The sequence below is a fragment of the Python bivittatus genome, unplaced genomic scaffold, assembly GCF_059951505.1.
Source record: "Python bivittatus isolate LINGU-HERP-01145 unplaced genomic scaffold, Pbiv_v1 ctg000580_np1212, whole genome shotgun sequence".
Classification (NCBI taxonomy): Eukaryota; Metazoa; Chordata; class Lepidosauria; order Squamata; family Pythonidae; genus Python; species Python bivittatus.
The window spans coordinates 893699-919366 of record NW_028277087.1 but is presented as its reverse complement, the minus strand read 5'-3'; the positions used below and the strand labels follow the sequence as shown (position 1 = coordinate 919366).

The 25668-nt window shown below is 50.4% G+C and overlaps 1 protein-coding gene across 2 annotated transcripts in view; it reads right to left on the bottom strand.

Annotated features, from left to right (window-relative positions):
* SEMA6B (semaphorin 6B) overlaps positions 1-19500 on the bottom strand; it is a 148421-nt gene extending 128921 nt beyond the window's left edge. The window contains exon 1 of one of the 2 annotated variants that reach the window (XM_088149321.1): positions 19251-19500. The gene's annotated coding sequence lies outside the window, so the exon portion shown is untranslated. Of the gene's footprint in view, positions 1-18257; positions 18645-19250 lie in introns of those variants that run through there. The other variant, XM_088149322.1, reaches the window with a different exon arrangement.
* Between the last annotated feature and the right edge of the window lie 6168 nt (positions 19501-25668).

The following is a 25668-nucleotide window of genomic DNA, read 5'->3' as shown; positions in this document are numbered from 1 at the left end:
CCCAGAATGCCCCAGCCAGCTTTGCTGGCTGGGGCATTCTGGGAGTTGAAGTCCACACATCTTAGAGTGGCCAAGGTTGAGAAACACTGTTCTAGGGGATAATAACAGAAGCTCGAAAGCCCAACACTTGGCTTAGCTTCCAGATTCGAAGAGTTGCAAACTGGTGCCCTTCCAGATGGAAGAGAGATCCAAATTGGGGTCCACCACCCGGTAGCCTTCCCCAGGCTTCTCGGCAAAGCCGCAGGAACATCACAGAAATACCTGCTGGGTGGATGGGGGGCGTGGGGGAGGCTGCAAACTCACCAGCCTGGCTCCCTGGAAGAGACAAACCTTTTGATCACGGCCTGCCAACGGCTGGGACTGAAAGGGAGACAGGAAGGAAAGGATGGAGGCATCACCATGGCAACTGGATGCAGGGAGGTTGAAAGGATGCAGAGATGGGGGAACAATGCCCAGGCCTGGCCAGCTACACTTGGAGAAGTGGTTGGGGGTGGCGGGGGGGGGGGAGAGGGAAAAAAAGCAGTTTTTTTTTTTTCATTTTCTTTCGTTTTTATAAAAATAACCTCGAGCTTACAGGCTCCCCAATCACCTCTTTCACACTTTCTAATTTACTGCCACTTTATCTCGACATCCCCAACACAGAAATGATGAATAGGGCCGGTGATTAAAAAAAAAAAGACTTATGTTCTTACCGCTGGGGATGGGGGGGGCAAAGAGAGCTGAGAGCCACTTGGTGAAGGTTGGTCACGTCGGTCCCGCTGCACAGGGAGGGCTTTCTGCCCCCCCGCCCCTTTCTCCCCCCTCACACCCCCCCCATTCTTGACTTGCTTTGGGAAATGAGGAATCCTTGGAAGAAGAAACTCTGGTCTCTTTCTGCATGGGGGGGGGGAATAAATGCTGGTAGAGATCGACTTTAAACAAAAAGACCCTCATCGCCACCGCCACCATCATCATCATCCTGTAAAGGGTGGCTGCACCCCTTTGCCCAATTTCAAAAGCTGCTCCAGTGACACCAGCCCTGCCTCCTACGGAAAATTATCTTATAATTCAGGTTACACACACACACACACACCATCCTCCCTTGGCGAACTGGAAAAAGCAGACAGCCACGTGTGCACCGGGAGAGGCGGGGGGAATAAAGTGGGTCTTTAAACCTCTCCCCGCCCCAGCAGAAATTGCAAAGGAAGGTTAAAGTGTTCGTGGATGGGGGGGGGGTGTTCTGCTCTGTTTTTCTCCCTTCCATTTGCTGCTTCCTGATTTTTGCCCCCCCCAAAACCCATGGATCCCATGGAATGCCCTCGATCTGTTGCGGGGGGACAAGATGTTCTCCTCAATGCACAGGCTGCTTTCCAGTGGCGGTTTCCCACACCTGCCGACCCCGCGTGCCGCCAGGTTTCTCGCAAACTCTCAGCACTGGAAACAGAGAACGATGCAATCAGCTGCTTCCGGACCCCGGCCTGAGCGTTATGGGGTCAGCCCTTCGAGGCGGGCCATGAAACCTACACGGCAGGGATCCCTAAGGCGTAAGATTCGGCCACAATAATAACACGCTATTTTATCGTGGCAGGGGACATGAACAGAGTCTTGGATACCTGTCCAAAACCTTCACTGTCCCCTTTTGAAGGTTAAGGTGAGGCGGATGACTCTTTCTCACATTTTCTACTCTCCGACCTCCTTCTCAAGGGCAGATCTTAGTTCCTCTGCGTCAGAGTTTTTCAACGTTGGCCGTTTTAAGATGTGGACTTCAACTCCCAGAATTCCCAGAAGGCTGGCTAGGGGGTTCTGGGGGTCAAAGTCCATGCATGCTGGCGGGGGAATTCTGGGAGCTGAAGTCCACACATCTTCAAGTGGCCGAGGTGGAAAAACACTGATGGTCACTGCCTCTGAACAGCCCAGCAGCACTTCTCGGAATCATCTGGTGAGGAAAAGCCCTTCAGAGCTTTTCCGAGGCTGGGTCAGTCACTGATTCCAGGCCCCGGGGGCTTCAGACGGGGGACTGTATCGGCAGAAATGCTCTGATGCTCAAGCAGACACCCTTCCGGCTCCCCCTCGTGCAGCCGAGAGCTCTTATTAAGGACCCCTGGATCGTCTAAATAGGCCCCATTTTAGTTTCGCAGAAAAGCAATCAGAAATTTGCTCCAGCCAATTTCTGCGCCGCCGCGGGAACAAAAGGCCGCAAAAGCCGGGTTGAAACCACCTGGGCGTTCGACTGAAGAGGAAGGCAGAATGCAAATCAAATCAGTGCATAAAAATAAATTAACTTGCATGCACAATGCGCCCCAAATATATACCTTTTTGGATACAGCTTCCTCTAATGCATCTTAATCTGTTTGCCATTTCGAGTCTCCAAACATTCCCACCTCTAGTCAAGCCCTGAGTGATGAATAACAGATAGGAATGCGGCCAGCAGCCCCCTTGGGATGACAAGCAATTTTGAGCTCACCAAACACTGGATGGGCCAGTTCATTCATGCAGAGAGACAATGAGCACCCTCTCCTTTCCACACCACAGTTGGCAGCGCTGACCACACCGAGCCTCTGTCCTGCCCCTCACTCATGCAGAGATGCACCCCATGCCTCCTCCTCCACCATCAGTGACCAGCTCTGATTTCACCAAATGCTTCTTCTACCATACACTCATGCAGAGAGGCAGCAATCAGCCTCCTCCTGCCGTGGGGCTGTGGACAGTCTGGAGGGCTGGGGGAGTGCACTGGACTGCAAAGGGCTTGGGGTGTGGCTTCGGCAACTGGTGGTGCCCAGTGGGTGGCTGTCCAGTAAGACTCTCCAGTAAGAATCCAACTGGGCACAGCATTTCTGGCCAGTTCCTGGCATTCTGCACCTGACGTCTGCAACCAGAGAAGTGGGTTCTTCCATGACCGTGACCCCAAATTAGGACATCCTCCGGGGGTGAGCTGGTGATGGCCCTTAGCACCCGCCAACAACACTTGACTGCTTCCCACCATCCGGTTCTCCTCCTCTGCCAAATCTTTTTTCAAAGCTTGGGGTGATCCTCTAAGGCGGTGGGAGCTGAGCCGAACCCAGGAGAGCTGAAGATCTGGAAGGGGGGGGGGGGATGAGAACTTGGCCTGTAGAGATGCCCCCCTGCAGGCCCCAATTGGAGTTTAGGAGGAAGAATCTGGAGGAAAAAATGTAACTTTGGAGGCCTTCTTGAGTTCTATCTTTTGTTGAAGTTAATGGTGCAAATCGTGATCCTGCAAATTGGAGTCTCCCGTGACTCAGGAGAGTATCTTGCTTGTCACCTTGACTCCTTAGACCAGTGTTGCTCAACCTTGGGAACTTTCAGAGGTGTGGACTTCAACTCCCAGAATTCCCCAGCCAGCATGGCTGGGGAATTCTGGGAGTTGAAGTCCACACCTCTGAAAGTTCCCAAGGTTGAGCAACACTGTTTTAGACATTGCCTTCGCAGACGGCTGGAGAGAAGACAGGAGCTACTGGTCCACCCCATTCAAAGCGAGCAAGAGAGCCCAATTCTTCACCAAATCTGGAATTCTTTGCCTTTCCTAAGGGATTTCCACTTTTTCAGGAAAAAAATCCAAACCTTGTCTCCTTCCCCTTCCCCTTCAAACCAGAGCCTTTTTTCAGCAAAAAGGAAAAGCTGTGAAAATTCATCCCCGCGAATTTCTTAAAACCCCCAGTGAATGCCGGGAAAAGCGATAGAGCCAGGCCAACGGTTTCAATTTCACAAGGTCATCTTCCCTCGGGTTTTCTAAGAGCATCACAGTTCAGGTGGCAGCCCAAGCGCTCACCTGAAAATTGCATCGAAGACCAGCAGGCCGCAGGTAGAAAGCTGGGCATTCCAGCCCTTCTGCCTGCCAAGCTAGCTTTCTTCCTTCGGGGACTGTACTTTATACTGGGAGGGAGTCTTAAAATGGTGAGTGGGGTGATTCTTTCTCCAGCCCCTTCATTTCCGCTCAGAGGTGTAAAGGGGATCAATACACGCAGGGGTGTCCGCAGGGAGGGGGTCGAAAAAGTCAAGATGTTGGTTACCATATCAAAGCCTTGCCCCTTTAAATTTGCATGGAGACACCCCCCCAAAAGGGGCAGGGCTTTGATTGCATGGGGGTGCCCACCCTCTGGACTTTTTCGGCTACCTCCCAACAGACACCCCGTAAGCAGAATTCACTGCAAGAAGGAAGTGCAACCCATTAAAACCCAAAGGCTGCAAAGTAGAGAATGCATGAAGGCTTGGATGGAGTCAAGCCTTGGAAGCAAAGTTGAACCCCACCAGAAGTTGAGGAAAGACATGAGGTAGAATCTTCTTGCTTTCAGGAGCATGGGGGAACTAGACTATCTTCCTCCCCCCTCCAAAGATCCAGCATTCAATTCCCAGTATCCTCAGCAACGGCTATGCAGGCTGGGGAATTCTGGGAGATGCTCCACCCATCGGCAGAGCATCCTGGTGAGGGAAAGCTGATGGAGAAGATGCCAAATTTTCAACAGCCCGCATTTGCAACCGGAGATCATCCTTTTTAAACGCCCGCAGAGGTTCGGCCCTGCTCTGCTCCTCCTCGAAGCAGCCCTCCGGATCGCAGAGGCTTCCACGCCGACATTAGCCTCTCAGCCCCAGCAAATTCCTCCCTAGTTGATTTTCTGCTCCAGGGTGAAATCTGTGGGGCCAGACGCAGCATCGGCTCTCTTGACCAAGGCTGAGGGCAAATCAGATCGCGTGGACTGACCAGCCCAACTCCGTTACAGAGGAAAAGGAGAATCCCAAACCAGATTCTAACACAGCCATGGCTATTTGCAGAAGGATTTTAATTTGGCAGTTTTGCTTGGTTTCCTGGACTGGCAGCCCCCAACCCAAGCGTATTTACCAGCCAGGTCCCAACTGAGCTGAGTTTTCCAAGGATGGATGTCCCTGGATAAGACTGAGGAAACATTCAGCCTCAAGGGCCGGCGAGGAAGAAGCTGAAAAGGGGGGGATTACTGGGTCTTAAGGAGGCCACGGAGTGCCACGGCAGTATCGCCACGGGGTCTGTCCCCAGCAGCCGTCCCCAAAAGAGGTGAAAAGGCGCGGGAGAGGAGTGGAGAAAAAAGGTGGCCAGATTGAACAGCTGGGCTGTGAAAAATTGTCCAGTTACAAGCCTGAACCCTTCCACAGCCCCAGCCCTTGGTAAATATGAGAAGGGTCATCAACTTGTGCTGGGGGAAATAGATCACTTCTTTCTCAAACTTGGCTACTTTAAGCCTGGTGGACTTCAACTCCCAGAATGCCCCAGCCAGCATGCTTTAAGATGGGTGGACTTCAACTCCCAGAATGCCCCACCCAGCATACTGGCTAGAGAATTCTGGGAGTTGAAGTCCACACATCTTCAAGCTGCCAAGTTTGAAAAACGCTGGTTTAACTTATTTAAATCATCATAGTGTTAACAATTACTAGTTTATATTGCATAAATACCACCGTACCCAGCTAATATCTGTACTTTATAATGTATTATTCGCGTCTCATAATGCAATAAAACAATTACTTGGAAATAATAATCATTTATGAAATGTATATGCTGCCCGACTTGCAGCGACTTTTCTGTTGTAGGGAGGAGATCTAAACTGACTGTTAGGAACAACCATCTTTCCTAATATAAAGAACCGTGTTTTTCAACCTTGGCCACTTTAAGAGGACCTCAACTCCCAGAATTCCCTAGGGAGCATGAATTCTGGGAGTTGAAGTCCGCACCTCTTAAAGTTGCCAAGATTGAAAAACACTGGGTGATGCAAAGAAAGTTCGCGAGCTCCCTTGGCTGGATGTTTTCAGGCCGAGAGTAGGAGGGATACTTTAAGTTGGATTCCTGCCCTGAGCAGAGGGTTAGGCTGGATAGCCTCAAGGAACCCTCCCCGTTTTGGGTTTATGAAAAAGAAATTGCTTTGGAGTTTGGTTGCAAAGGGGGAGAGAAGGCTGGCGAATTCTCATGGTCGGGTCCCGGTCTTCTGGCCCTGATGCAGTGGTGCAGGGCTGAGAGGATGTGCGTTAATGCTTTCCATTGCACGCTCAGTCGCTCCGGCTTTCGATGCTTCTGCTCAGTCCCGGGAGAAAAACGCCAAGAAGGATTTCTCCTGTGGGACGTCGTTTCCACGTGTAGCGCTCCTCTCACTGCTAAAAAGCGCTTCGATCCTTGAGAAACGGTGAGATCCGTAATCTCCTTTTCCTTGGCGGAACTGAGAGAAATCATAACCCACAAATTTGGTGGGGATGTTCAAAAGGCCTTTTTACATGTCAGTTGTTGAAGGGTAGAATCCAGAAACATTAACCTGTTACTCCAGGCAACTGAGAGCTATTTGCTCTGAACTTTCCTTGCTCTGCGTGGGCAGGAAGAAAAGGTGGGATAATTTGCGCATGACTTATGACTGGGGAAAAATCCGTTTCCTTTGCATCTGAATGTCAGCTCCGCCTATTCACAATGCCTCGATCCTGGTTGATGCACTGAAATCTGTACTTTGTTATGATGGAGTATGGAACTCAAGTAGAAGGTACGAAAATGCACGTATTAAGGGAGGGCAGATATATGTGGGGATAGTGTGAAATGGCATGAATGCAATCTGTGATACTGGCGGAAAATTGCTTTCCCAATCTCTCTCCCTCTGAAATATAGTATAAAAAAGATGCCTGGGAAGAAGAATAAATGCAAAATTGCACGGCGCCCCATGCAGATTTCCATCTTCCTGCAAAGTATTAGCAATCCAGTCCAAAGCAGCCTTTTAATCTCTCCGGGACTAATGGGAATAATTGCTGGTCCAGTGGGGGAACCCAGAAGAATTCCAAGAGTTGGAAAATCCACACAGATGAGCCCCACGGGAACTCTTGAAATCCTTGCAAAGGTCAGGAATTCACTGGATTACTTGATGCCATTTCTAGCTGTCTGAGCAGAAGCGTTAAAAAAATACAAAAATGCCTGCAATGCATCTCTTGGGGAGAACCCCACGTGGGTGTTTCAAGTGCAAATTTGCACGTGACACGGCAGAAGGAAGCGTTGAGGCCAGCAAGCCTAGAAGCGTCAGGCTCCTGATGGAATTGGGCTTCCTTGTTATGCTAAGGCCCTCTATTTCATTGTTTCTGAAACTTGGTAACTTTAAGACCTGTGGACTTCAACTCCCAGAATTCATGCTGGCTGGGGAATTCTGGGAGTTGAAGTCTGCACCTCTTAAAGTGGCCAAGGTTGAAAAACACAGTTCTTTATATTAGGAAAGATGGTTGTTTCTAACAGTCAGTTTAGATCTCCTCCCTACAACAGAAAAGTAGCTGCAAGTTGGGGGGCTATACATTTCATATATGATTATTATTTCCAAGTAATTGTTTTATTGCATTATGATACGTGAATAATACATATTAAATAACTTAAATAAGTTAAACCAGTCCCCACCTCTGAAGTCTGAAGTCCCCACCTCTTCAAGTGGCCAAGTTTGAAAAACACTGAGTTAAACTTTCACCAGTAAGGAGAAAAAAGTTTATATCAACGGTAAATATAATTTCTGAAATGTCATTATTATTATTACGTATTTAAATGTATTGACTGCCCAACTCCAGTTGGATAAACATAACGATGCTGGAATTGTACAATTACAGTTAAATATGGCACTGATGGACAATTGCAAAATGCATTAAATAATAATAATAATAATTATTATTATTATTATTAAAGAGAATGCCTCTTGCCCTGTTTTTCTCCTTACTGCAACAGCCCCATGAGGAGAGCCCTAGACAAAGAGTTCCTTTAAATTCATCCCGTCCTATTCCTGTAACTTAAGCCTATTCTCTGATGCCTCGCACCTGGGAAGCCGGAGTCCAGGTCTTGACCTCCTCCTCTGTGTTTAAACCTTCCAGGGATCTGAAGGACCTTTCCTATCCCCCTCGCCTCTCCTCAAGAGGAAACCCAAGTCCTTTAAGCCCTGTTCCTACAGCTTCTTTCCGCGCCCCTTGATCATCTGTTCCAACGTCTCTGATCGCTGGAGACCACACTCCCGGTCTGACTAACGCAGAATGAAGTCCAGCCAACAAGGACTCCGAGGTGGAAATTAGACTCTTTGCACAGAACTAAGCGTGAGCCGCTGGAAAGAAACGCAAGAGCATTTCTCTGCTTTGCGTTAAGGTTGCCAAAAAGGAAGCCGCCTTCTTCCAAACCCAACCCTACATTGTTCTTTCAGTTCCAGGTGCAAAGAGAAAGATCCCCCTCATTATTTCAGAACGGTTTTTGTGACTCAGAGTGGGCTGGGTGGGAGCGCGGGAGAGGAGAACGATCAGCATTTATCGATTCGGTTTATATAGCCGCCCATCTCAGTTGTTGCATGACTCTGGGCGGCTTGCAACCATGATAAACTACAAAACGAGCAAAGGACAATTTCAACACATCCACGGCCGTATAAAAAACGAACAACGAAATCCATGGCTGAGGTCTAAAAAAGGATCTACACTCAACACCACCTCTGCACGGGCTCAGCTACACATTCGGATCCCCAACGAGTCAGACAGCCATGTCTTTCAGGCCTTACAACAGGCCATCAGGGTCAGAACCAATCTCTCTTCCTTTCTTTATGTTGTGGAATCCATGCGTGCTTGAAGAAAAAAGGGCATTGGGAGAATATCTGAAGGACAGTGAGGAAGATGCACTGAAGCCAGCACACCATGAAGGCTTCCTGAATCCCGGAGAGACCAAACTGGCCTACCAGAAAGACCAGATGAAGAACAGAAAAGAGACATGGCAAGGCGAAGCATGACGTGGCCAGTACACAAAAAAATAGCAGGCAAAGCAGATAACCAGAAGACTTGGCGACGGCTAAGAGCAGGAGAGTTGCAGAAAGAGAGAGAGGGGCTAATTCTGGCTGCACAAGACCGAGCCTTAACAACAAATGCACACAAAGCCAGAATTGAGAAGACAGCAACGGACAGCAAACGCCGTCTCTGCAAAGAAGCTGGAGAAACAGGGTACCACCTAGTCAGCTGCTGCAAGAACAGCACAGAGTGACCACAAACAACAGCATGACGAAGTAGCCACAATGGTGCACTGGAATCTCTGCAAGAAATGCCACTTGCCTGCAAGCAAGAACTGGTGGATCACAAAACAGACAAAGTAATAGAAAATGAAGAAGCGAAAGTGCTCGGGGACTTTAGAAGTCCAACAGACAAGTGCCTGCCACACAACGCCCCAGACTTAACAATTCTTGATAAGAAAGACAAAAAAGTCTGGAGAGTGGACATTGCAGTACCTGGAGATGGCAGAAGGAAAGGGGAAGAAGTGGAGAAAATCACAAGATACAAAGAGCTGCAAATAGAAGTAGAACGACTGTGGCAAAAGAAAGCCAAGAGAGTCCCAACAGTCACAGGCACCTTGGGTGCCATCCCAAAACATCTGGAGCACCCCTTGAAGACCCTCGGCATTGGCAAAATCACCACCAGTCCGTTGCAAAAGGCAGCTTCACTGGGAACAGCTTCCATCCTGTGACGATCCCTTTAACCCCATTATAACCACATCTGCCCATCCCAGTCCTTGGGAAGGACTCGATCGGGGGATCAAAATGCCAAATCCAGTCTAAACATCTGGCTGATTGTGCGACCAACAATCATAACATTAAAAAATTAAACTTCTTTTCCACCCAACTCTCAGTGACTCTGGGTGGCTGACACCAATCAAAGAAATTACAATAAAACTGATCAAAGATAAAAAGTAAAGATGGCACAACGAAGTGAGGGGTCTCATTTCCCCCCGCTGTAATGCTCGGTGGGAGACGGGGAAGAGCCGCAGCCAGGGCAACGGTCGGATAAGCGGCAGCTGAGCCCGCAGAAGGAGTGGGGGTGTGGAAAGCGTCTCAGAAGGACCCTCCTTAGTTTCTTGGGCTGCAAAGGCGACAGGGGAGAGACGTACTTTCAAACTTGCAAGATCGATGTCAGCCTTGCGAGGTAGTCCAGGCAAAATGCACACACAACAGTACTAGCTCTACTTTATTGCAAGGCTACATTAACAGAATCTTGCAAGTCTGGAAGCAGGGCGATGCACACACACTTCTCTTTGTAGGCAGGTTTTGAGCCTGGCACCACATTGCGCACATCCAGAGAACCACATCAACCAAAGGCAGTTGTGTCCCAATCTGTATTTTAATCTGGAGAATGCAAAGGAGGTCTGTTTGCTTCCAAAATGCACCCATCTCTCTGCAGCACCACGGAGAGCTCCCAAGAACTTCCACCACCCTGGAAGCTCTCAAGCTCCGCCCCCTTTTGAAAAGTGGAAGTCCTTAAAGCAGTGTTGTCCAAACTTGGCCACTTTAAGATGAGTGGACTTCAACTCCCAGAATTCCCCAGCCAGCCATGCTGGCTGGGGAATTCTGGGAGTTGAAGTCCACTCATCTTAAAGTGGCCAAGTTTGGACAACACTGCCTTAAAGGGACAGGCCGACACCTCAGAAGCCAGGTCCTGCTAGACCAGTGTTTCTCAACCTTGGCATCTTTAAGATGCGTGGACTGCAACTCCCAGAACTGTCGCCTTCGGACCCCTCTCCCCACCTGCTCAACTAATCTAGCCCAGAGGTGGGCCCAACCTTGCAAGAGGTGATAGCCCCTCCTCATCGGCTCTTTCAGACACAAGCTTCAGCACAGAAGAAAAGACACAATCATGGAACATGTACGTTGGAGGGGACATTAGAGGTCATCTAGACTTCAGGGCAGAAGTCCACTAAACCATCCCTGCCGGGTGGCCCAGTTGGAAACTTCCTGAAGTTACTTTCAGCAAATTCCTCCTAATCTTTAGCCTAAATCTCCTCTTTTAATTGCAGCCTATCGGTCCTCGCTCTGCTCTTGGCTTCATCGGAGAACAAATCTGCCTCCTCACATACAATAACTTTAAGATATTTGAAGATCACTATTATTTCTCCTCTCGGTCTTCTCTTTTGCAAGCTAACCCTGCCCAGCTCTTTTAACAGTTCCTCACCAATCTTGGTTTGTTGACCTCTTGTTATCCTCCGAACCTGCTCCAGTTTCTTCATGTCCCTTTCCAAGGATGACACCCACGGTTCCCGCTGTGCTGACCAGCCCAGGATGCAATGGAATTATTACCTCCCGTGACCTGGATTCAGTGTGCTTCTGCTAATGCGTCCCATGATTACACTGGCCTTTTTTGCTGCTGCACCACCCTGCTTGCTCAAGACATCCCTGGTTCCAATTTCACACTTCAGGTAGCCACATCCATATTCTGGGGGAGAAGGCTGACTTCCTTCATTAAAAACAAACTAAAACAGCCTTGCCCGGTCATCTGATCAATAATGAGTGCAAACCCATTGTAATACTAGAAAGCACTAGCCAAACGTTAATAACGCTGCCACGTTCTCCGTGGGCTGGCCCGCGGAGCAAAGATGTGACGGAGCAGCAAAGACTGTGTTCCCTGTTAGCCCCTCTAAAGAGAAACGAGCAAAAACTGCTTTTCTGCTGTGATCTCTTGATTAGGAGCAGGTCTAGATTTACAGCACGCCCATTCACGTGTCATAGGATGGGCATTTTGAAAAAGGGGGGAGGAATCAGAGAAGGAAATAACACATTGCTGTTGAGCAGAACATTCGATATTGCAGGATATTGCAAACACATGTGCCAGGCCCACGTCTTCAAGGCCACAGCAATGAATGGAGATGATGGTGAAGATGGCGGGGGGGGGGGTGTCATCCTCTGACCCTGTTGCTGTACAGAGAATCCCAGCTTTTGTGCCTCTTCAAAATCGCTCATCCTTTTTGCTCCATTTCAGGACTATTATGTTATTGCTCCCCCCGCCTTTCCTGCCTCACAAGGAATTCCTCACTTCTCATTAAAACACCAAAGATTCGAGGGTTCATTACTTCAAAAGGGAGAATGGGTGAGATGAAACTGTTCTGCAGAAAAGCGGGCTATCTGATCAAGCTCACCGGTGTAAATTTACTCAGAAGTAGGCCTCTCCCTGTCCGCGGCACAGCTTAGCCTGACTCGGAAGCCGTGCGCTCAGCTGTACGGCCAGTCGCTCTGCACGCTGCCGAGGGGGACAAGGGAGTCGGCCGGACTCTACGAAATGCCAAAAGGTCTCACAGATTGGCACGGGGTGGTTGGCAACCTGTAAGTGCTGCGTTTCACGCTCTACGTGATACCCAAACCAATATCCTCTATCCTGGCTTAATGGGACAATATGCTAAGAGAGGCATTCGATTCCCACATTTCATGTTTTCAGTGCCCTGCATCTCACCTAGCGTCGCTTCGCCGACTGGTGTATACATTGATTAAATACATAAATTTAATAAGCGGAAGAAATCACCAGTGATCCAACCCAGATTCTGTCTAGGTTTGTGTTGAGTGAGCCTCACGGTGTGAGAGTGCACATTACTGGAAGGTCGAAGAAGGCACAATTCCTCAGCCTGTCCTACCTCACAGGGCTGTTGTAAGGAAGGACAAATGGAATACAGCAAACTCTTGGTTTAATGAACCTCGGTTTAGCAGGCATCAGATATGAAATTATTTATTTTCTACAGGCTCCATCCCCCCCATTTAATAGATGTTAAGTCAAGGACACCACTTACATCAATTTTGTCATCACACAAATGACATCAGTGGAAGCAAATGGCATACATTCAGATTTAACGGACACTTGGATTTAGCGGACACCCCTTTATGGTCTGCTAAATTGAGGGTTCGCTGTAATCATAAGATTCATCAAGTCTCCCTAGGCTGGACTGTAGAGATCGTTCCATTCTGCCTTGGCCCTCCTCGAATACAATGTTGGAATGGGAAGAGCGGCCTACCTTGCAGGGCCACTGCCAGGATTCTTGAGACCATGGTGAGCCTCACGACTGAGTCTTTTTGCATCTTGGAAGTTCTGCTGGTGGGCAACAGCAGACTAGAGGGCCACCCTTAGCTTTTGCATCTTGCAAAGTTGATAAAAACATGAACCAGTCGTTTTCTAAAAGCACCAGAAACAGACACATCATAGGAATGCCAGAAGCTACCATAGATCAATTCTGGACTGCAAACTTCCAGATGACCACTAGATGGCAGAAAACCTGTTCGTTGCTGCCCCCTAGAGGTGATCTGGGCTTCTGCACCCACATAGCACCTTCAACTGGATCAGTGAAAGACCTGCTGCAATGTTTCTCAACCTTGGCCCCTTTAAGAGGTCTGGACTTCAACTCCCAGAATTCCCCACCCAGCCAGACCTCTTAAAGGGGCCAAGGTTGAGAAACACTGACCTAGTGGCTGCGTCCACACTAGGGCTAAACTGGGTTAAGTTTTGAGGGGGGAGCATTTGGTCCATCACAAATCAGGGATTTGTACAAACCTAGAAAATGGGATAATCCGGGCAAGAGGCTTTGGTGAAATAATCAGCGAGCAGGGGGCAAAGGCAGTCTTCTGTCCCGGATTTTCAGCAGTAAAGTGAGCGAACGTTGAACCAGATGGGGTAGCTCCCTGTATAGTCCCTGATAGCCCAAAACCAGGATAGTTCCACCTTTTAATAAAATTGGTTCGTTGGGAAAGGCGCTCCTTCTGATTTTTCAGGGTAGAGAGCAGATTGGGCATTCTGACACGCTGTCGTGGGCGCTCTCACAAAATGGCAGCCGGGGCCACGGCCAGTCACAAAACAGCTCTCTCTCACTCTAGCAAACAGGCAAAGTTTCTCCCTGCTGCGCCTCCTTACATAGATAAATCTTTATTATGGTCTTAGGCCAGCACAAATAAGACAAAAGCAATTAGAACAGTAAAAAATGCAGTGGGTCCCAGTCCCTTGCCATTCCAATGTCCCTTTGCCTTTTTTCCTCCTACCTATTCAAAAATACCTTTGGACAAGACTAGAAAAGCATAGCACAGAAGGTATTTCGGCCCACTGAAGGAAAAGGGGCATGGGAAGCATCTCAGAAGGGACCCTCCTGAGTTTTCTGGAAAGTAAAAGTCAAGGAGGGGAGAAACGCACTTTCAGACTTGCAAGATTCTGTTCCTGTAACCTTACAATAAAGGTAGCATTAGTACTCCTGGCTGGTGCTTCTCCTCTGGACTACCTTGCAGGGCTGGCAGGAAGGACCAGGGTCTCTGGGCCCAAGTGAGTTTCAGAAGCATCACTGCCAACAAAATGAGCAGAAGAGCCAAGCACTTTCCAGCAGTTATTCAAAATGATCCCTTAAAAATAAGAGGCGAGCGGGTGCCAAGGGAGGTGTGTCTCTGGGCACCCTGGCGCCATGGGCACCGCTTTGCCTTCCTCCGCCTTGTATTATGGGCCTTTTGCATGCTTGCAGAGATATGCCAAGCTCAATCTTTGTAGGGTGCCGTCTAGCTCTGGCTTGGAGGCCTGGAGGCCCCAGGGGACCCCTCCGAGGGACCCTTGGCACCGATGCCCTAGCAGGCGAAGACAGGGGCTCTCTCCTTGAGCAGCCTTGCCACCTCTAATATTGCCCTTCTTGTCGAGAAAAGAGCAAGCCGTCTGCAAGCAGATGCCTCCTCCGCTTCCCACGGCAGTCTGACTCCAGCAACCGCCTCCCCGCCCCGAACTTTTCAGAGCTCAGCCCAGGCGGTGCAAATTCCAGCTTGGTGGGAGCGAGAGACGGGGATGCGGGGAGCAGCGGGCGCACGGGAGGCCCTCCCTCGGCGCTCCTGCCCAAACCGCAACCTGTTCTTGGCAGGTTAAACCGGCTACTTTCACACCTCCAAGTCTACAGAATCCAAATTAACGCCTCTGTCGGGCCTCCTTCTGCCGGCGAAAGACGTGGTTAAATTTTGCATAACTCGCCTCGGTTTTTTTGCTGGGGATGTGGGGAGCTGTGCTTTGGGTGTCCTGATCCCCAGTGGGCAACAAAAGGCTTGCGGCATTGCCCCCCTGGATCTGGGAGTGATTGGGGCGGCTCCTAGCCAGCTCGCTAGGAAACAGCGGGCCATCTTGTGGACGGATTCCGGAAAGTGGTCCTGCGCCATCCACGGACGAGTGGAAACTCGAACGCGGATCCTCCATCAAGGAAGAGCCGCTGATGAGCCCAAAGCTTTGACCCAGGCTGGCCATCTGACCACGAAGGTATCTGTCCGATCTTCTCCAGCCCAGCCCCTTTTGGACACACGGCCCTGCAACCCCTGGAATTCACCCAGGGGGTGGGGGACTTTGACCACCGTAGCCTCAACATCTGGCGAGTGCCCATTTGGGAAGGATTGGGGGGCTGGTTATTGTTTTGCGGGGGGGTTGCCTATGCAGGACCCTCAATTTAACCTCCCCCCAACAAAGCAACAATCTAAGAGGACGCTGTTTTTTTCAACCGACCGGTTGTGAAATTCTTATCCAGAGCTCGTGAATGCTCAGGGCAATTCGTTCTGAATTCTGGATCCCCCCAAAAGAACAGGGGGGCTACACCCCTTTGAGAATAATTTCCACCCTTCCTCTTTCCTCCTGACAGGTACCTTTCTCGTTCTGCTCGCCAAGGCTCAGTCTACGCAGGTGGTAGAGCCCTAGAGGGATCAGCAGGGACTGTACCACTTTCGGCTGCAGCTCGAAAGCAGAGAGGGCAGGGAAATTACACACACACACGAATGCACCCTGCTTGTCTCTAATGCAGATGCATTACGGCACCCCTAGACATCCTCCCCACGTGTGGAGAATTCGTACGATGCAACCCCTGCCCACTTTGGCAGATTTTGACTTGCAAGGCTGGGGAGGGGCGTGGAGCGTATTTAGTTAGCATTAAGAAACCCTCCATTGCACTCTCTCAGGCCTCTGCCGCGTCATCCTGCAGCCTCGGCGGAATAAATCTCCCTCCATCAAACATGCAGATTGCTTTCTCAGGCCGCCCTGAATCGGAAGAATGCGCTTATCTCGCCCAGCTTGAGAATTTTCCGAAAAGTATTCCAACAAGCCGGAGCAGACTGAAAGCTTATCAGCAGCTGGAGACTTCAGCGGGCAAAGAGGAACCAACTCAGGTTGGAGGCTGGAGGGGGTCTGCTTTAAGAGGACGGGGACCCCATTGTGGTCCTCTAACTTTTTTAGAACCCCTTTTTTCGCCGGGCTCGGAGGGGGGCTGGAGCTGGCCTCGCCCAAGGACCAGGCTGGGGGAAACCTGGAAAGCCGACCAGGTCATGCCAATCATTGGCTGGTTCCTTTCGGGTCCCACGTGGAGACCCCCCTGGCCCGTGGAAATGAGAGGCCAGGGCAGCTCGGAGGCCCCGAGTCTTCCAAGGTCAAAAGGTGACTCGGTGACCAAGACCCCAGGGGAAGGAGAGATTCGCACGATTTGTACCCGAAACATCCCTGGGATTCAGTTTCCGAGCTGACCCAGGCTACATCCGATCTTTATAATGCTTTCGCTCTCCCCGACAGAAGGAAAGTTGGCCGTGGCGGAGAGGCCAGGGGGTTGGAAGAATCTGACGGGACAGGGAAGAGCTCCTGGGTTCTGGGCAGATGCCAATCCTCAACGGGCCCCGTGGGAGCACTTAAGAAGCCAACGCCAGCTACCAGGCTCTGAGAAACTCCAGAGGGCCCAATTGAAGTCTCTGCTGGAGGCTGGCATCCACGCTCGGAAAAGATGCAGCCGGGAAAAGCAGGAGGCCGTACGCCCCAGACGGGGCAGACGGCTGGGGCGGGAACAGCGGAGGGAGACGCCGCGGCACTCCAGGCATGCTCAGAAGCCGTTGGCTTTGCCGCTGCTTACTTTCCAGAGGGTAAAACCATGAGCTTGTCTCTGCTTGGGCTGCCCCAAGCTGTCTGCTGTTCTTCTCCCCTCCCTCCCCTCCCCTCCACCCACCCAACCTGATCTACCAGGCGCAAATCCAAAACGTTCAAGTCAGAGCAGGGAGCTGCGAAAGGGGCAGACTTAAGCCAACAGTGCAGGCTAAGGATGATGGGAGCGTGCAGAAATTGGTTTGGGGGGGGTGATACAATGAGATCAGCACCCATTCAAGAGGCCAAGTGATTCAGGGAGAAATCTCTGGTTGGGCAGCCTCATGTGGGCCAACTCTTTTATCCAAAGATGCCTTCATTTCAGCCCTTCTCCCTCCCCCCCCACACCAGATCCTTCAACATACGCTACCTATTAACCCCAAAGAAATCACAGGAGCCATCTTCACAAAGCTTTGTGCCCCCCCACTTATAAGCATTCATGGGTGTTGCCTCGGAACAGACAAACATGCCAGACAGTCCCTGAGCATATGCAGAGCACCCCTCCTGCTCTGCCCTGCAAAGTCTGGAGAGATCTCAGGGGACGCAGTGAAAGGAAAAGGTTTCCAGGCGGGAAAGGATCCCTCCCCATCTTTTCACCCTATACTGAAAGCACAAACAAGAGCTTTAAAAAAATAAATAAAGTTTAACCCGGTTCCCGAATGAACTCATTCCCAGCACCTTGAACCAGAGGCTACCTAAAGGGCCGGACTTGCATAGCTGGCTACGCCATGACAAATCTAACCCAAGATGGCATTACTCCAGCTTAGCACGCTGTGTGAATGCCAGGTTTTCACTGGCTGCTTATTGGGTTGTGTGAATGCAGCCGGAGCAACTTGGAAGCATCGTCCGCCTGTGGGAAGGGGGGGAGAGAAACATCGCGGGGGGGAGGCTATAGCCTGCCCTCCTCAATCCCCAAGGCTGACCCTGACCCTGAAAACCGAAGGAGCAGCGAGAATATGGTTCCCCTGAGCATACAAAGAGCGCATAGGTATTCTGGGTCTCTCTCTTGAGAAAGAAGAGCTGTAGCCCCAGACAAGTGGGGCTCCGGGAGTGGGCTCTGGGGCCCCTTTCGGCCACAGCAAGTCTCCCTGCCGCCCTCGGCGTCCCTTTTTGTAACCGTGCCATCCGAAAAGGCCCCAAGAGCTGCGTGCCACCGCTTTCGAGGGACCAGAAGGGAGCCACCCGGCGCCCCTCCGCCCGGGGAGGTTTTGTGAAACCCAGGGCAGGGAGGCCAGCGGGAGAAGTGCCCGGGAACAGGAAACGCTTCTGACAGATGTTTTCCTCCACCAACGTCCATCTTCTCTCCGATTCCCAGTATCCCCACTTTGTGACAGAGCGTGCATAAAGCCACGTCCCCCCCTCCCTTGCAGCTGCACGAATCGCCCGCGGCTGCCTCTTTCGGCTCCCACACCCCTCCTCAGACACTAGGAGGGCCAAACCCGGGCCCTCCCTTCCTTCCTTCCTTCCTTCCTTCCTTCCTTCCTTCCTTCCTTCCTTCCTTCCTTCCTTCCTTCCTTCCTCCCTCCCTCCCTCCCTCCCTCCCTCCTTTTTTCTCCTTCTCTCTCCTTCCCTCCCTCCCTCCCTCCCTCCCTCCCTCCCTTCCTTCCCTCCCACCCGGCTACCTGGATTCCTCAGGAGAGAGGAGGCTCACGCGATTTGGGGGCTGACGGGGGCTTGCTGGCCTGGCCTGCACCCGAGATGCTTCGAAGCCTCGTCCCTCCCTGAATTCTCCTTCTCCTTCCGCAACATCTTCCTTCGGTCCCAGAGCAGGGCTGCCTCCTTCTGTGCAAAGCAACCGATTCTAGCAGGATCTGGTGTCTGGCTTTTGGGGAGGGGGGGAACAATGACCCTCCCCAGAGGCTCTCTCTCCCCAGGAACCGACAATGGAGACAATACGAGGTTCGGTCGGAATTCACTCCTGCTTCCCACTTATTATTCTCTCCCGTAATTAAAAAATTTCTGGGTCCACCAAACGGGCTCCAAAGCAAAGGGGCATGGCATTGCTGCTGCAGACCCCTTCTCCCCCCCCCAAAATAAAACACGACGTGGGTGCCAGAAGGAGTCTGGTGGCCACCCACCCACGCACAAGGATCCAGCCCTTAAAAAGCCACTACTGTCCATGGAATAACAGGATTCTGCCTTCCCCTCTCCCCCCCCCCCCCCGGAAGAAAGCTAGCAGAGCTGGGCGGCAAGGGCTGTCCTCCAGGAATCTGCTGCGGGTCCAAACAAGCATTTAAAAAGTAACGCAAGGTCTGGGGTGGGGAAAGGAAGGGGGCAGCTGGATTTTCTGGGGATTTTAATCGAATGCCCCCGGTTTGCAGTGAACCCAGTTCCAGCCAACTGACAGCAGGAAGGTGCCTGGTCACACACAGAAAGCCACAGATCGAAGCTCTTTGCTTTCCTATAAGCCTGAAACGAGCCTTTTGTAAGTTTTTATAATTCGGGCAATTCCTATCCACCCCCCCCCTTAGAATTGCTCGAATCCTACAAAGTTTGCAAGCATTTAAAACAGAAAAAGGGGAACAGAGGAAAGGACACCCCCCCCCCCGGCTTTTCTTTTTGGAAAACAGATCCGCGGCGAAGAGGATCCGTCGAAAGAACGGCTCGGGTCTTACCTTGAATCGGCTCCGAGATCTCCCAGAGAGGCTGAAATCTTGTTTGCTGCAGTTCTGGCTCAAAAACTCTCCGAGGCTCTCCGAAGCCTTTTGAGGGGAGGGAAAGGCGGAGGGGGGGCGCAGGACTCCTCCTTCCTTCCCCCCCTCTCTCTTGCTCCCCCCGTCCCTTTACACCTGTCCTCTAGTCCTCACATGCTTGTCTGCGAGGGATCCGATTGTCCAAGAGACGGGAGCGGGCTAAGCAGGGGTTAGAAAGCGGGGGAGGGGGTGGGGGGGTGGGGACGAGAAATAAAAGCCCCCCCCCCTTTTTTTCTTTTTTGCTCCTCCTTCTCGGCAACTCTATGCCAACTCGGCTATCATGCAATTGCAAAAGAAAAAAGAAAAAGGGGGAAAAGCCCCAAACAACAACAAACCACCTTTGGCGGGGGGGGGGGAGGCGGGAGGCGGGGAGGCAGCTGCTAAAGGCAGGGGGGATTTTTAGGGTCTGTGGGCGGGGGGGCTCAGCTGATCCTGGAGGGCTCCCCACAGCTCCCCACACCCCACCTCGGCTTTCCGCTGCTGTGTCGTCGCCCGGTTTCCTCCGGAGGAGAGGAAGAGGTGGCAGCAGCGGGGCCGGCTAGAAACGAGGGGCTGGCGGGGGGGGCTGCTGCTCCCGGCCCCCCCGCCCCGCCCGGCTCCGCTTCTGCTCCAGCGTCGCGAGCCGCAGCAGCAGCGGCAGCCTCGGCGATCCGGGCCGGCCGCCGGCGCCGCAGCTTCCGAAGTGGGAGGGCTGGAGGGAAAAGCCGGGCTGGATTTGCCTTGCCTGCTAAGCAGCGGATCCGGATCCGCAGCGAGCCCGGAGCTCGCCTCGGAGCGGAGCGGAGCGGAGCGGCCGGCCAGATCGCCTTGACCGGCAACCGATCCCTTCCCTTCCCTTCCCTTCCCCGCTCTCTCTTCCCCCCGCCTTTTTTCCTAAAATGCACGGGGGCAGAAGCCGCTGCCCGATTCGGCTCGAGGTGGGCGAACCCCATCGCGGTGGCGTCCAAAGCGTGGCTCAGCGGGCGTGAAGGCGGCCGCCCGCGGCTCAGCGGTCGGTGGCACAGCCGGGCAGGGAGGTGGGTGACTCTGGAGGTTGGCTGATGGAGGCTGACGGGCGTTTTAGGTCTCGCTGCTGGCTGGCTGGCTGGCTGGCAAAAACTCCCCGGGCATTTTCTGCCACTTCTGAACCGCTTCGGGGGTACCCGCAAGGGGGGGGGAGCCCATTTTAGTCTGGAGACACGAACCTGGATTCTAGATTTGGTCTGGGGCTCAAGGGGCTTCTCTCCCAGAATAAACCCAACCGCCCAGCCGTCCCAATCAGGCCAGACGCTCATGCACCCTGCAGCATGGTTCTGGCTAGTGTGGCATGAGCTCAGCTAGGGCTGAATGTACAAACCATGGTTTATGGGGCAGGGCAACATCCAATCCCAGTCAATCAGCGAGATTGCCGCACACTCCCCCACTTTTCCAACTTCAGTGGCTGCGTTCCATTCTGCCCACAAAAATTCATGCACATTTTTGTACATAGTTCTCGTTCTTCTGGGCATCTTAGCCAACGATCTAGCCCTAATGGGGAACCTCCATTATATTACCCACCCCTGTCCCAGCATGTACACCTTTCCTCAAGACGCAAGGAACAGTTAGTCCCAATCTTTTCCAGTTTTGCGCACCCTCGATCATGCGACCGTCCAGATTTCCCCAGCGTTTTGCAACTTAAAGATAAAAGTCACCCGGCCACATGCAAAATCGGTCACTGGCAGACCGTTTCTCTCTAATAAATACATTTTCAGCAGCTTGCTTTGGGCTCACCACTTTTGAGCCAAAATTCACCACATTGCAGGATTAGCGGATAAGGATTGGATCTCAGAAACGTTTCCCGTGGACTCTTGCTGAATCTACTCTTTCCTGGATGATCCCAAATGGAGTGGATCACCAATTAGAGCCACTGTTGCAGAGGATTCGCTGCACGGAAAAAGGGTCAGGTTGGAAAACTGAGCCAAGGAGAAAAGAGCAAAAAAATCAGATTAACATCTCCCCAAAGGTTGCTGTTTTAGCCAGCTTTCCACACTGTGTTCACACCCTTTGGAATTAAGGAAGGCCATTAAGACCTGTTGTCTCAGAAAACAGCGGCAAAATGATGCAAAGATTTTTAATTTTAAAATATATTCATTTTAAAATTAATATTAAATTTAACGAGTAATATTGTGAAGAAAGCAGAACTCTCTTTATTGGGGTTTCTGGGCAATGAATTGGGGGGGGGAAACTCAGGGTGGACTGATATGGTATAGGGTACCTGCTGCAAAATTATTGTGTGCACAACAGTGGAAGAATTATGAAATCCCACGGTGGAGGAATGGATTGTGAAAATGTCGGAATTTGCAGAAATGGCAAAACCGACCTGTCTGGTCAGGGGGAAAAAACAATAAAAACTTTTCTGGAAACCTTACGCTGCATGGACTTTTTGCTGAAAGAAGAAAAAAAAATGATATGATAATTTATGGGTTTGAAGATTAAGAAGGATGTAGATTAAATGAGGCACTCACGGGATTTATATAATACAGTGTTTCTCAACCTCGGCAACTTTAAGCTATGCGGACTTCAACTCCCAGAATTCCCCAGCCAGCCATGCTGGCTGGGGAATTCTGGGAGTTGAAGTCCACATAGCTTAAAGTTGCCGAGGTTGAGAAACACTGATATAATATCTAAGAGGGAAGAAAGACTATAAAATTGTAACTATCTGTTGAAAAGAACATCAGAAGTCATGATACTGCTTAACTTTAGTTTTTCTTCTCTTTTTTTCATTTCTAGAATGTCTGTCTTTGTTTCCATTTTGATTTTTCCTTTTTTCCCCCCCTTTTGGTTCCTTTTCCTCTGAAAAGTTTTCAATAAATATAATTTTTTTTTAAAAAAAGGAAACATCATCGGAGATGCCCTCCACTTTGCGTTGGGTGGTTTCTGTGGGAAGAACGTTTTCTCCGCCAAATTCAGATTTCTGATGATTCTTATCAGGGGCTCGGACGAAGATGGAAGGATTGCACCATCCTGTTGGAAGTTCAGCTCTGTTGGCCCAAGCCTCCAACCCTCCCTCTGCCATCAACGGTTGGCAAGTGCAGTTTTGACCCCGGGTGCAAAAAGAGTGGGATACAACTGACGTGGCCTAAAAACCGGAGTTGCCAATCGATCAATCAATCCATCGATTCATCAATCACGGCTGCACCAACTAAATCAGCCCAAGGAGAAAGGATTCAGTTCATCACCTGAGTCTTACCGTATAAAGAAAATGGAATGTTCATGAGTTGTAAATGGAATAAAAGTTTAAGCTTTGTTCCGGCCCCTTTTTCGTTTTCTTTCTTATTTGGGGAAATACAGCCCCCCCCAAGATAAAATATTATTAATCCCTGCGATGTATATTTTTTTATTTTAGATGATCGTCACAGCCCCTTTTTCCTGCAGGGAGTTCTGCACATCACCCAAAGGCCAGAGGCAGCGTCACATTGATTACAGTATTGAATCGGGGTCCAGGGTCCGTGTGGGCGGAGCCACGTCCCAAAGTAGGTGGGGCTGTCATGCTACCCCAGGATGGGAGTTGGATTTCCCCATTTTTTTTCTGCTTCTTTCTCCGGGAAGAAATGGATTTCTTTTTTTAAAAAAGTTTGAAGCCCCTTTCCAGGCTCACGCGACAATGGGGCGCTTCCTCTCCCACAAACAGGAAACTGCGTGGTTGTTTCCCACTATGGTCCTGCTGAAATCCGGTGGTGTGCTCCAAAGGGATCCCGCCAACTGGAAAGAAGGGGCCCCACCTGCTCTCCAGCTGATCCAAAAAGGATCCAGTTAGAAAAGAAGGATTTGCTGAGGATGGGGCTGGGAAAAAAGCTGCTTCATTTTCCCTATGGGGAAAACCCTTCTCCATATCAAGGACCGCATTCCTTGAACACCCCTGATGGGCGGGGCTAAGAAAAACAGGGGTGGGGCCAGCAACAAAGGGGCGGGGACCCCCATTGCAGAACACACACACACACAAACACACCCCACTTCCCTTTCCCCCAGGCTGCCAGCTGCAGAGAAGCAACACAGATAATTGAATCATTTCCTTAGAAAGGATCTAAGAGGTCATCTAGTCCAACCCCTTGCTCTGTGCAGGATCCACCCTGGGTTCAAAAGGCAAAACACTCCCTGTTTCTCCACTGAGAGGTTTCAACTGATCTCTTGCAGCCGGTTTGGAAACTGGACCAAAACTTAAATGTTTCTCAGACCTGGCCTAGAGCGTGGTGGATTTTTCTTCAGTTTAAATCCTCAAAGAGAGATCCGGCAGCCATGCCGAGGATCTCCATTTCTGAAACACGCAGTAGTTGGTCAAGGTGGATTAGGCGGACACAACATGTTTTCACCTAATGACTGAATTAAACCAGTTTCTGGTTTTGCCATAGGCACAGAATTACCTATAGGTTCATCTCATACTCTAAATCAGTGTTTCTCCACCTTGGCCACTTTAAGATGGGTGGACTTCAACTCCCAGAATTCCCCAGCCAGCCAGCTGGCTGGGGAACTCTGGGAGTTGAAGTCCACCCATCTTAAAGTGGCCAAGGTGGAGAAACACTGCTCTAAGTTCCCAGAACCACAGTGGGTTAAAAAAAAGAAAGGAATCTCCTAACCAAGGTCAAATGCTAACCACGTTTAGCATGTTTAATGCACGCTGCTGTTGCACTTTTCACTTACGTGGTTAAAGGATGGTATGAATACAGCAATGATTCAGCCATTGCTTCTCCCCAGTTCTAATCATTAAACATGCATTTTAATTCGTGAGATTTGGAGGTATAATTCCTGAGTTTTAATCAGGAATTAATTTTAATCTATACATCACCGGGATTCCCAAACCTTGTGGGCTCCCTTAGAATGATAAATGAGTTTGCGTGGAAGTCTCTGACTGGGGCTAGTGTTGGGCGAGAAATAAATGTACCATTTACTTATGACAATTCAATTTTAATTAATAAACAACTCAGGGATTTTTAAAGTTTGCGGCAACGAGCCTGGGCGGGCAAAGCAAAATGCAGAGCGATTTCGACAGGGATCCGACTTTGTCGATATGTATAAAAAAGGGGTGGGGCTTCCCTCACATGGGCCCAGCTGCCATCTTGACTTTTTTGACCCTTCCACAGATGCCCCTGACCTCAAGGGGTCCCAACCCACAGTTACCTGGGTTTTTTTTCAGTAGACAGCAAGTTTATCAATTCCCTTATTCAATCACTCTACAGGTAGCCCTTGAGTTACAGCCATTTGTTTAACGACTGTTTGAAGTTATGACAGAGCTGAAAACTGTGATTTATGACCAGTCCTCATACTTATGACCATTGCAGCATCCCCATGGTCATGTGATCCAAATTCGGGTGCTTGGCAACCAGCATGTATTTATGACAGTTGCAGTGTCTTGGGTGACATGATCACCATTTGCAATCTTCCCAGGGGGCTTCCGACAAGTAAAGTTAATGGGGGAAGTCGGATTTGCTTAACAACCACATGATCCACTTAATGAACATGGCAAAAAAAGTTGCAAAATTGGGCACAACTCACTTAAAGATGGCATCACTTAGTGATGGAAGTTCCGGTCCCAATTGTGGTCGTAAGTCAAGGACTACCTGTATTGACCTCCAAAACAAAAAAGCAAAGATTGGGCCCAGTTGGTTTCCCTTTTAAATGGCCACTCAACTGCTCCAATGAGCAGATCATTGCCAGGAGGGGATGCACCGTTCTGTGTGTGCAGATTGTTTTCTTAGTACAAAATAAAGAATGAGGAAAAAACATGGTTAAGCAACTGTTTCTGTGCAGCCAAGCTTGCGTTTTCAAATTCAATTGTTTGGGGGCCTCTAAGACCCCAAAGCTGGGGAGAGAGGCAATGTCTCTGCTGAAATGGGTGGGCTCCCATTTGGGGTCTGTCTTGGGAGGCCCGTGGGGGAGGCGTTAAGAGGGGACATCAGTGGTTATGGCCCCCTACTTTGCCCCTTATTTTTAGCAAGAGACAGACAGGCAGCGATGGATCCTCTCTCTCTATCTGCATCTTTGCCTTCTAACTTTAGCGGTGTTGACTGGGACTACCAACTGCGTGGTCAAAAAAGTCAGGATGGCAGCTGCAAGGATGCAAACAAAACTCTACCTATTTTTTTATGTGCGCAGTTTTGATTGCATAAAAAAAAAGAATGGTGGAGCTTTAACTGCATTGTGGTGGCCATCATCTGGACTTTTGAACATATCCAGGTCGTCCTCCTTTAGCGACCATGATTGGGACTGGCCACTTGGTGGTTAAGCGAAGCGGTCGCTAAGCAAAACTGCCCCTGTGCTTATTTATTTTATTTCTTTATTAGTCAAATTTGTGCAGCCACCCATCTCATAGAAAAGTGACTCTGGC